This window comes from Trematomus bernacchii, unplaced genomic scaffold (assembly GCF_902827165.1).
Source record: "Trematomus bernacchii unplaced genomic scaffold, fTreBer1.1, whole genome shotgun sequence".
NCBI lineage: Eukaryota > Metazoa > Chordata > Actinopteri > Perciformes > Nototheniidae > Trematomus > Trematomus bernacchii.
The window spans coordinates 4,647,105-4,659,129 of NW_022987739.1; the positions used below are offsets into that span (position 1 = coordinate 4,647,105).

Below are 12,025 nucleotides of genomic sequence, written 5' to 3' on the forward strand. Positions count from 1 at the left end.
AGCTGACCACACCCCCCTGCAGGAGAGGGGAGCGTGCTCTGAACAGCTGCTGGGCTGTCAGAAGAGGGGGGAGATCTCCGTCCTCCGTGTTTTATTATATTATTATATAGAGTCGTTATTCATTTGTTTTAAAGCTCAATAAATAACAAAGAAGACCTTTGACCGGCACTTTTCTAATTTTGTCCGGAAGATTTAAACTTTAACGGACATCTTGACCGGCGAAAAAAAACCTAACTGAAACTCTGCCGCACGGTCCCCTCGTTCCTTGGAAGAGGCGGAGAGGTGGGTGTTTGTCATCTGCTGGTGGACTAACCGGAGAGAATTACAGTGCTTGCCTCGACGGGGAGGGATTGCATTGAATTACAGCATCGGGAGCAAACGCTTGCCTCGGGGAGGGAGAAAAAGAGCCACAGCGGAGAATAAACAGAAGGGCAACCATGCGCGGGAAGTCTTCTTCGCTGCTTTTGTGGCAGACTACAGTGCCACTTACAGGCCTGGCATATGTACTACAGCGTCTCCAGCGCTTTCGAGCGGCAATGGCCGGCCGTGGCCCAACCCCACATTCCCCTGATAGGTGGAGAGTTGGCCCAATAGCCGTAGCGCCACTTTACTGACGTCAGTAACGTGTTCAAATCTGGATCAGTCTGTATCAGATCCGTTGCAGCCCCGTTTTTAGAGATTTGGGTATGGAGGAAAATAGAGAGGGTTGTGTTTTCTGACACTTGGTGAGTTCCCTGGAACACCGGGGACACATATTCATGTATAAAAGACGTACAAAAGTGCATTTTGCATGATAGGTCCCCTTTAATAATTTGTATTCATATAAGCGGGTGGCTATACTGCCCTTTTAGCGCGAAACTCCACAGCTAGCCCCACAAATACAGCAACCCTCAGCTGTCTCTCCTCTCATCAATGTTTGTCGTGCTCCGTACGCAAGAGCTGACAAAAACGCTAACTCCGATACGCCCCCAAAGAACGGAGGAGCGCTCACTCCAAGCCAACAAAAACGACTCAACTAATTAAACCTATTCGTTAGCAGCAGAGTGGCCATAGATTAATTGTAGTAAGTTGTCTGCATATACGAGTGTGTGTACATACAGTTTGTCTGAATGTCACTTCTTTATTGTGTGTATGTGTGTGGGGGGTTGGGGGGGGGGTCAGTCAGAGAAACAGCATTGTCAGTAAAGGCAACAGGATAAAGAGGAGAGGATCCGCAGGCAACTGTGAGCCACTGTCCCCCTTTCCCCCCGCCTGCATTTTTCATCACACGCTCCCTTTTTTAGACTATTTAGCTTTTTCCTCCCCTCTAAACTTCCATGTGGTGCGTGCTGACACCGCATTCCTCATCCCAGCACACAAAGCCCTCTGGTGCTCAGTGTCTCAGAGTTGGAGCATGTCCATTTGTGTGCCAGCGTGTGCCATGTGTGCATGCATGTGAGTATTGGGGATGTTGTGCCCCCCCTTCCCCCCCCCGTCTCCCCCCTCCTCACACACACTCACAATGACTTTATGTGTCCCATAGGCAAGAGAGAGGGAGCTCTTAGTATGGGAAGTCCATTTAGACAGTTGGCAGCAGTCAAACTAGAACATAGTTTCCCTGCACAGAGAGGATCATCTTAAATGATTCTCAGCTGAAATTCAAATTTCATTTTGTGTTGGCCCTAAGCAACCGGCAGAATTGCCTGGGTGAGATCAGTAAAGGTCAGGGGGAATTCAAATGCTTACTATAAGGTTTGTCAGTGAGGGAGAATGAGCTCTGAAGAGATAGAGAGCCAGAGGAAAGGCCACCTGCCTGATAGTTTAGTCTAAGTTGGTGAGAGAAATAAGCCTATTTGTGATAGGGCTGCTCAATTAATCGTATTTGAATCGCAATTACGATTATGGCTTGCAACGATTACGAAAACAACGTAATCTAAATAAAACGATTATTTTTTTATTATTATTATTACTTTTTTTTTTTTTTCAAATACATTTTTTCAGTTGAATTATACTTAAAGTTCAGGGTAATCAACTGTTAAAAGCATACTGTTAAAAAAAAAAATTCTCCAATAAATTGATGTTTTCAAAGTAAATGGATAATCGTTTTTTAATAATCGTGATATCAATTATTGACCCAAATAATCAAGATTATGATTTTTTCCATAATCGAGCTGCCCTAATTTGTGGTTCAATGCTATCGGGTATTAACTTCATAGATCCACATTTCTCCATTCCTTAATATATATATCATATTCCAAGATATGGATTGCATTTGTAAGATCTCAAAATTAACGTCTCAGAAGCTCCATCATCAGACAGCGTGTGCTTTACAATACATCTCTATTCATGCCAGGAAACTAGTTGATTTGCTATCCATTAAATTTGATGCATGAAGCAAAACAGCAGAGCGAAAATGTAACTGACATCCTATGAAGATTTCCACTCTCCCCTCTTGATGATTTGTTCAATATATAGATATTTATTTCATTAGATATCAAGCAAAATATCATTGAAATGAAAACAAATGGGCTGTCAAGACGATTAGAGCCGAGGAGAAACAGCTGTGTGTGTGTGTGTGTGTGTGTGTGTGTGTGTGTGTGTGTGTGTGTGTGTGTGTGTAGTGTGTGTGTGTGTGTGTGTGTGTGTGTGTGTGTGTGTGTGTGTGTGTGTGTGTGTGTGTGTGTGTGTGTGGTGTGGTGTGTGTGTGTGTGTGTGTGTGTGTGTGTGTGTGTGTGTGTGTGTGTGTGTGTGTGTGTGTGTGTGTGTGATAGAGAACAGTGTGGGGGTCATTTTTGCCACAAGGCACACACAGATGTCTGTTGCTATTCTTATATGTCTCTATCGGTCTCACAACTCTGTACGCTCTGCAGAGGGCTGATGTTAGCTGCCACATTTGGTCTGGCTGCTTTTTGACCTTAGTGGGAGGAAACAACGTAGAGTGCGGTTGGACAATAAGGGAATTTCTTATGGGAATAGAAGATAAAATACATGAATTTCCAAAAAAAGCAGTAGATAGAGACTCACATCTTTATATCTATGGATTGTGTCAGGAACCAGAGAGCAGCCAATATATTGTTAAATCATTGACAGTACAAGATGCTGTATTTTCTCGCAGCTGTAACATAGAAGATATCTTTTGAAAACTTTCGCAGCAGTTCATTAGTTTGACAGTGCAAGCTGACAAGTAGAGTTAAAAAAAGTGAGAAAAGAGTGTGAGGAAGTCCTGTACGCGTGTTTGCCGTAGGCCTCCAAACCACTACGCCTGTCCTGGTTTTTGAAATGCTTTCATTAGAATCACATTCCCTAAAAAAAAGTGCTGATTGACCTTCCTAATTAAAGACCACCAGCGCTGGGCTGTCAGTGTGACGGACAGGGTTAACTCACCCCCTGCAGTCACATCAGCTCCACAGAGGGGGCGATACAAAAAGCACACGGCAGCTACTGAGTAAAAAAGTTTTTAGTTTAGCATCTCGCTTGCTATCAGGTCTCTGCTCGAGCTATTAATATGGAAATGGTAAAATATAAAAGTACACCAGTGACATGCTTTAGGGCTTATGTATTTATTTATGTACTTGCAACTTTACCTCATACAGCATTTCCTCACCTCATAACTGTTAACACTGCAGTTTTTTCAGAGATCTGCACTGAACTGGAGTATATGCAAAATGAAGCTGCTGGCTGATGTCACATATAGCGAGCAAATCTGAATCTACTTTCTCCAAGGTCTGTGTAGGTCGCGGCAGGTGAGGGCCTGAGCGCACCCTATATTCCCCTACAGCTCTCACACTACTGGCCGGGGGAAAGCTGACATGCAGGGTGGCCTGTAAGCCTCTTTTGTCCATGTGCAGCAAAGTCATCTGCCAGCTCAGTTGCTCTTGCAGACAAAGCTTCAGAGAGATAGCCCATATTCTAGGACATCCTCACCCTCTCTTGAGCTGGAGTTGGGCATGGCCCCTCGCTCTTTATCTCCTAAGCCTCCTCCCTTTCATTTCTCTCTCTCTCGTGCTCGCAGACCATTTTCATCATCTTTTTCTTCTGCATTTCTCTCTACTTTTATTACTTTTGTTTGCCGTTTTGCAGCGTTAATGCTGTAACCTTTAGGTATTATCTCACACTTTCATTCTGTCAACCTTTTCATTGTCTTTCCTCAGATAGAAGTTTTTGTTCCAGCATGGGTTTATATTTTTCTGATATTGCAGCTGTGCAGAGGTGAGGAGGTGACAGGATATTGGTAGTGCACGCTATATTTAACACAATAAGATCAGGGGAAGCAGGATATCACATGGGGCTCAGTTTAGCTCAGTGTATAATGAAGTTTGTTTGCTCTTGCTGTAGTCAATTTTGTCCTTCCAAATGAGAAAAACAAGTAATTACTTTAGAGCAACCATGAAGGCTAATGAGCTACCATGAAGGTAACTCATTAGCTATCCAAGATAATGACAAGGTAACATGAGAGAAAGTAAGGAGATGGAGATAGTAAAGCAGAAGGAGAGTGACAATATGGTACACCAGACAAAGAGGGGGAAAATATGTCAGATATTAAAACAAAAAAAGCACCTCTACTGTAAGGAAGAGAAGGAAAGAGAGGGAAACTGTGCGTGGAGGAGAAGGGAGGTGGGGGTTGGTTGAGGGGGCTGGCCGAGGGGGTGTGTCCAACATTACCCTCATGAATCAGTGTCAGCGGAGCCATGAGAAAATAATTAAGAAACAGGCTAGCGCTGTGTTAAATACTGCCAAAGGTAAAAGGCCCATTCTACTGTATAGAAACACAATCTGGACGGGGAAGAAGAATGGCAATAAATGGGATAGGGGGAAAATGGGGGAGAAAAAATCCATATTATAACGGATGCCAAAGTGCCCTTCAGATGGCATTATGAAGGGAGACAATATAAATAGCACTGCCATATTGTAAATGTTTATATACAGTAGCTACGTACACACGTTGCACAGCAGTTTCAGGATTTATGACCGCAGCCGTAATGCACTGAATTCCACACAAGGCTGCGAGTAATATTTCACATTTGTTATCATATTGAATGTAAATTTGCTCAGACGTGAACAGTGGAGATAAATATTTTAAGGCCATTTCTTCTCCTATTCTTCTCTGTTCAGCTGTTCTTAGGTGGGGGGTGGGGGGGTGGAGGCTGATGACTAGGACTGTATGGAAAGAAAGAGAAAGACACACATGCATCCAACAGTTATACCTACACCTCAGTTTACATGGTGCATTTACAGAAGAGGGAAGTCAGTAGGCTGTAGTTGTTCAGTAATATGTTAAAGGGATCCAGCAGGGGCCGAGATGCAGCTGAAGTCCCCAAACAGAGCAGCTATCAGATCGCACTGATGCATAAAATCTGCCAAGTTCTTGTGAGAATATTGAGTGACATACAGGAGGTCCTGTACGTGTGTGCTGCATGTGCATCTTTGTGTTTTTACATGTACGTATGAACATATCTGCGTGCACGTGGGTGTGCATGCTCAGATATGTGGGTGAGTCTTTAAGGTGTCATCTCCAATATCCATCATCCTTTCTGCCAACGGCATAGAGAGAATTCATGATCACTGGTCTCCAAATCCCCTCTGAGATGGAATCGACTCGGTTGGTGTACAGCTGGAATGTGGAAGCTATCTCCCCGTGAGGCTGCTGTTCGGTAACACATTATGGTTTGATCTCGGGCTCTTTGGCCTGGCAAATACGCTATAGGGATAGTTGATGCAACAGTTACCAAGATCAACCTCCCACTGCAGTGATGTTTGTTTGTGGAAAGCGTAGATGTCTCTTGATACCGTATATTTTGTATGTATACAGCACATTATGTACTGTATATGTTCCTGTATGCGTGCCGGTTGATATAGCTGCGTGTATTTGTAAGGCGTTCTATTTCTCTGACAGCCTGTATGGAAGTGTGTGCGTATGTTTCTTTGTATGTTGCCAGCATATTTACAGTGTTTACGCATATGAGCAACCTTGTGTCACTCGTACGTGTACTTACATGTATGTGAAAGCAGTGAAGCCTAATCCATCCCAGAGGGGTGCTTAGTGAAGGATGCGCTGTTTCTGCTGCAAGGCCCTGCACGCAGCGCTAAATGGCGTTTTTACTGATGGCTTTTATGGGTGTCAGCCAAGAGCAGCCTTGACACCAAAATGATGAAACTATGACATGAAATCAAGCCGGTGTCATCATAGGTGCTGCTGGAGTTGAAAGAAGCGGGTCCTCCTTGTAGCTTCTGTTAAAAGGAGCATGTCTTATTGAATTAAACACTGAATACATGAACAACATGGCTGTTTACGGGCAACCTTGGCAAGCATCACAATGAAATATAACATTAACATTGATATATGAATAAGTGTTGGATCAGTCTTTATAATTCTCTTTGTATTTTGTGTTTAATCATATTTGTTTCACCATTAGTCCCATATTGCATTGTTTGGTTGTTGAAATAGCCCATGGCCCTTTGGTTAGATCTGCAGTATTGTTTTCTTTTCAATGCTGTTTCCAGGCAACATCTCCAAAGTTGTGAGGAAACGGCGCTAATAAGGCAGCTCATTAGGCCCGGTGCATGGTAGGCCTTACAGTGTGTGCTGTCAACTCTGTGGGTTAGCATGCAAACTTCAAAAGACAGCTGCAAATACAACACATACACACAGGAGTGCTAATTTACTTTAGAAATTGGTAAACAAAGTCTTCTATCAGCCCACATTTCTTTCTCCGTTGATGATGTGCCGGTGGAAACGTGCTATCTCGGTTCTGTCTGAAGTGGCAGTGACAAAATACACGACCGTGCTCTCGCCACTGACACATAAAAGGCTCATTATTCAGGAGTTAATTTGGCAGGGTTCTCTCACCCTAAGGCTCTGCCAAACCTCAGAGTCCCTCGCTTGTTGGTCTCTCCCAGTCTACCACGGATCCCTTACTGCATGGAAAGGAAGCCCTTTAGCACAACTATGCACAAGAGGGCAAACCTACACTACTGTATGTACACACACATCCATTCACCATCTCATTAATGCAACCAGTTAGATCCCTATATGTAATAAATTGGATTAAATTCCACTGGCTAAGCATTGTGATCTCTTAGGGTTAATTAATTTCATTCCATTCTGTCTGTGTTTTTGTATGCTTGAACACATGCTGACCCTGTTATTGTGTGGCACCCTGCTCATTGGAGAAGTATAATAGGCTTGTGGAGGAGAGAGAGGAAGCCACGATGTTTGGTTTTCCGGCTACAAAGTGATTTCGATTCTTTCTTTCTTCCTTTTGACAAGGAAGTACGCTACAGTAGCTATAGCTCTAATACGGTGGATCCTTCCCCTCCTCACAGCTCTTATCTTGCCCTCCAAATGAGAAAACCTGGATGGCTTTTCAGGGCCCCTGTTTCTGCCTGGATGCTATCTCATTTGGTTTTAATATATTTATCCATTCATTATTGTTCCTTTTTTTTTATCAGCCAGCTAATATTGTTCATAATTTGTCCTTATCTCAAAGCCTGACAGACAAATTTACACTGGGGCCCGGGAGACAGATGGAGAAATGACCCCTCTCCAACCCCTCCTTTCCTCACTCCTCTCCTCCCTCCATTCCTCTCCTCCTCTCCAAACTCCAATGAAACATGACTGACAGCTCGCTGTATAAGTAGTTGTCATAGCAACCCCCCCCCATCCTTCTGACAAGTGCTTTTTCTCTCCCTTGCACCCTCTCTCTGTCATAATATCCCTCTCCCTCTTTCCATGCTACACTCCCTCGCTGTTGCAACGATTGAGAAATAGACAAACAGAGAAGGGACATTTGAAAAAACCAGAGAGCACCTCAGGCAGTCGAGTATGCTTTCTTACCCCCGCATCACACCCATTGCCATCCCTCCCCCCCCCCCCCTCTCGGTCTCCTCCCACCCCCGCCCCCCCGAGAATGATTTACCAACTGCAACGGGGCACCTCTTTCATCCGTCCCGGCTTATCAAGGACTGCAGGACTGTATGCACATCAACTTACAGTCCTCAGTCTCCTACACATTCAGCCTCCCCCCTCACCTCCCCCCCCCCCCCCCCCTCCCACTTATTCTTTCTCTACATCTCTGCTTCTCCTAGCTCTCCACTTTTCTTTCTTTCTCTTGTTGCTCCAAAAGAAACTCCTACTCTGCCCCATTGCTATTCAATAGGTCTCATTTCACTCTCAAAATCCTCAGCAGTCTGCATTGTTATGATGGAGCATACAGTAATAAGTCTCCGGTATACTGGACTGTGCTGCAGAAAAGTGCATACTGTATGCCGTGTGGACAGGATATCCTTCAAACTTCCAGCGAAAATTAACATTATGTAACAGGAGAAGGTATTCGGAGCATGTTTACAGGGAGGGAATTACAGTGTTATTGTTTGTTATGTGCGTGCTGTGATAGTCAGACTACATCATGAGGAATTAAGATATGAAATATTACTGATATAAGTTGCTTTTGTGCAGTGTCTCCAAGGCCAATGCACTTATACTAAAAAGCTTATATTGATTAGAAAAGGGTCCACATGGAGCCGGTAATCTTCAGTATGTATAACCAGGCAGCTCTCTGCCATTTCATTATTCCAGAGTTTAATTTCCAATGCATTTATTCTAAACAAGCATCTGTTTAGTAACCCAGAGTAAATTAAACATGATGGGGGGGGGGTGAATTTCAAAATAGCTGCGGAGTGTCACAATGAAGTTGCATACAGTACTCTGCCACAGTGAGCTGTAAATGCATATTAATGCCAGCATGCTGCACAGTTTTCACAGTGAAGTAGCTGCTGGTTATTAGACCCCGAATTGTTTAGGTGATGACATTTCACTGTTTACACTATAGCGCTCTAATTTAAGATGCTAGTCATGCTCTCTGGGCCCCGCTGAAAAACAACTCATAATTTCTTGTCTTATTTGGTATTCATCGATACAGTAGAAGGCATTTACTACAGGTGAGTAGCTGGAACAGAGACATGACTCAGCAGTTTTTTAAAGCTGCAAAAGAGAAAAGGAGCACTCGGAAACAGCATTTGCTGCTAATCACATTTGAACATCTCAGCTTTACAGAATGCTGCAGGGTTGCGTGTGACTGACAGTTCAACTCACTGAGACAAAAACACGATTCAATCAGAAAAACTATTTTCATGACTTCCTGTTCATGTAAAACACAGTTGACTTCGGCTTAAAAGTCCAGAGCAAAGGAGCTTACCTGTACAAGGATTGAATCGATTTATATTACACAGAGAAAATTAGGCACGTTTTTGGGGGATTACGTTGTTTGTTGTTAGCTGCATGTTATGATTACATATGTAGCTGTACATATTCAGTGAGGTGATTTCTGTACCCAGTTTAGGGGTCAGTTCCCATACATGTGGAATATGTCACTGAGCAGAGAGATGTTGCATGTGCTGTACGGCATCAATGATGCATAGACATGAATGTAAAGATGTGAGATTGAATTGCAGATGAAGGATAAACGCTCTTTGGCTAGACTGAATTAAGCTGAGTTTTGTGAAGTCTTACTATCTGGTTAAATTCAAAACTGAAGAACATAGGTTGTGGACGCCTTCACACAGGTACCTGAAAACGTTGCTAGCAGCAGCATAATCAGATCAGATCTTGACCAAAAATGAGATAGTTTGAGATTTGTGTCGCAGTTGGATGGAAGTTTTGATAGCATTTATGGCTGTTAGCTTTGTAATTCTCTGTCAAATTCTGTATGTTTACTGAAAAACACAATTTAGACTAACACTCATATCTGCTCTAAAGAAGAAATCAATTAGTATTTGGTGATGGCTAACAGTGGGACATGCAGCTCTTTGTGTGTCGACTGTGTGTGTGGTCACGGCGGGGGATCCGTAATCCTCTCTGTAAGAATGTGAAAGTGTATCCCAGTTTGTGCATGTACATTTTTCTCTCCCTCTTTTGCTGCTTTTTGTTCCTCCCCCTTCAGATTTGTGTAAATGACTGTAGGTGTTTTGCACTCTCTGTATGTCTGTGTGCACACTGCCCTGTGCTGCAGTGTTGTAGATAAATGAGATAATGTTTCTATGGGCGATGAACACAACACCTGAATTCCCAAGGTAGCATTTTAGTTCAGAGCAGCCACAGCAGAATCCTAGACGGTGGAACAGATCTCTTCTCGATTATCTGTTTTCATGTGTTGTTAGCCTGTTTTCAAATTGCAGTCACTTTGCAGAACATGCACTCCATCTCTCTCTGGCCCACAGATGACAAACTCTTACAAAATGCACCTGAAAAAAAAATAATACAGTCAAATAAGTCTTCCTTGCTTAGTATCTTTTTTGGATGTCATGCAAAAAGCCAGCCGACTGACATGACTTCACTGTGTTAGTCTTTTATGTTCCTCGCCAGTATTATATAGGAATGTGATATATAGTGGCCGATGATCCCGCTGTTCTTGGAGTCTTATAAATATTATTTCATTCAGCAGGAGGAGACGTGCCCGTTAGTAATCTTTCCGCTGAAGGATGGATGAGGTGTCGTATTTTAAGACAAGCCACGTATGAGCTGTTCTGAGAATGATCTTCAGAGTGTGGCTCATATGAAATTTATGGGGTCATGCATTAATTCAAAACTTGTCAGAACCCCCATCATCTACTTGAAAAAAGGAGTTGAAGTAGGGGGGAACGCAAAGGGCGACAGCGGTTGCGCGGCTAGTTCTGTGTGCTGCGTGTGGCTCTCCATCTATAAACAGAAGGGTATATGAGGTCTGGCGGCATTCAGGGAAATGTGTGCAGTGGAGCCCCTCCCCCCCCCCCCCCCCCCCCCCCTCCCTCGACTCATCTCTCCGCATTCCAACCTCAGAATTTATATTCTCCCTCCAGCAAAAGGAAGGACCATCTTGGCCTTTCATTTTCCAGTTCAGGGCTTTCCTTTTTTTTTGCAGATAAATGCTCTCCAATCCACCCTGACAGATGTCACATTGCATCACTTCCGTTTTGATACGTAGCCTCTGATCCTGCCACTTGCAATAAGGAGTCAGCACCAGGGATGCCCCTCCCTAGACAACGCTCTGACAGGGAAGATTATTTCAAAGGTGCATCATTGGTGGTGCTGAGTGCCGAAGCGGCGAATCCCAAGCACTCTGCCGTGCCCGATGCAGGATTGTGGGTATCGCCTTGTGTCTGGGTCAGAGAACGACCACAACGCGACACACTCAGTAGTCGTCACTTGTCACCCTGACTCTGTGCAAAACCTCTATCAGGGATTTCTACCGCTCTCTACCTCTTCACAGCAGCAGCCGCTAGTCGTGTTTCTCGCTCGGTGTTTCCACTGTGGCTTCACAGGTCAGAGTTGGAGAAACAATCTGTATAAAGGGAAGGTTTTAGTGCTTCTGCCGCCAGCAGAGACTCTCTGCACTGCAGCATTAATCATACAAGGCCGGAGTACATCAGTAAACACAGTGTGTCAGGTCAAGGTAAAGATCAGATCCCACAGCATTTAACAGAACTCAATAGCATACAGGCTATCTATTGAAAATGCAGCGTTATTCATGGCATGTCTCCCAGCCTCCGATGCTCGCAGGAGAAGACACGCCATTGTTCACTGAAGAGCATACTGAAATATTTCTCTGGCTACACAAAAAACACTGGATCAGCAGCAATTAGTTGAGTAAGAGAGTGATAAAGAGAGGAAGGGAAGGAGGCAGTTGAAAAAGAATGAGGTTGAAAAATGTGGAATCAGCGAGAGAAAAAGGGAAGCAGAACAGGGAGAGAGAGAGCGTCAGTTTCCAGCCTCACAGTGTGGTGTGTAGGAGGTTGGAGCCTAGAGCCCCTGGTGCTTTTAAAGGACCAAAGACTTGCTCATTGTCTTGGGTCTTTGTGTGTGTGTGTGTGTGTGTTGTGTGTGAAATCTCTTCATTAGTTCTCCCATTGCTCTTCCCCCAGCCCCTGACCACTCACTTACCCCCAGCAGCTACAGTATACTATGTGCCCATGTGGGACTAAACCCAGTTATACTAGAGATTAAAATGATCAGTCTTGGAAGAGAGATAATGCAATGTGACTCAAGCCGTTGAATAGAACAAGACTATATCTG

At 43.9% G+C, this 12,025-nt stretch overlaps 1 protein-coding gene across 6 annotated transcripts in view; it reads left to right on the plus strand.

The window, feature by feature from the left end:
* The window catches only part of celf5a (cugbp, Elav-like family member 5a), a 178,909-nt gene that overhangs the window by 133,484 nt on the left and 33,400 nt on the right, over positions 1–12,025 (plus strand). The gene's annotated exons all lie outside the window — the stretch shown is intronic.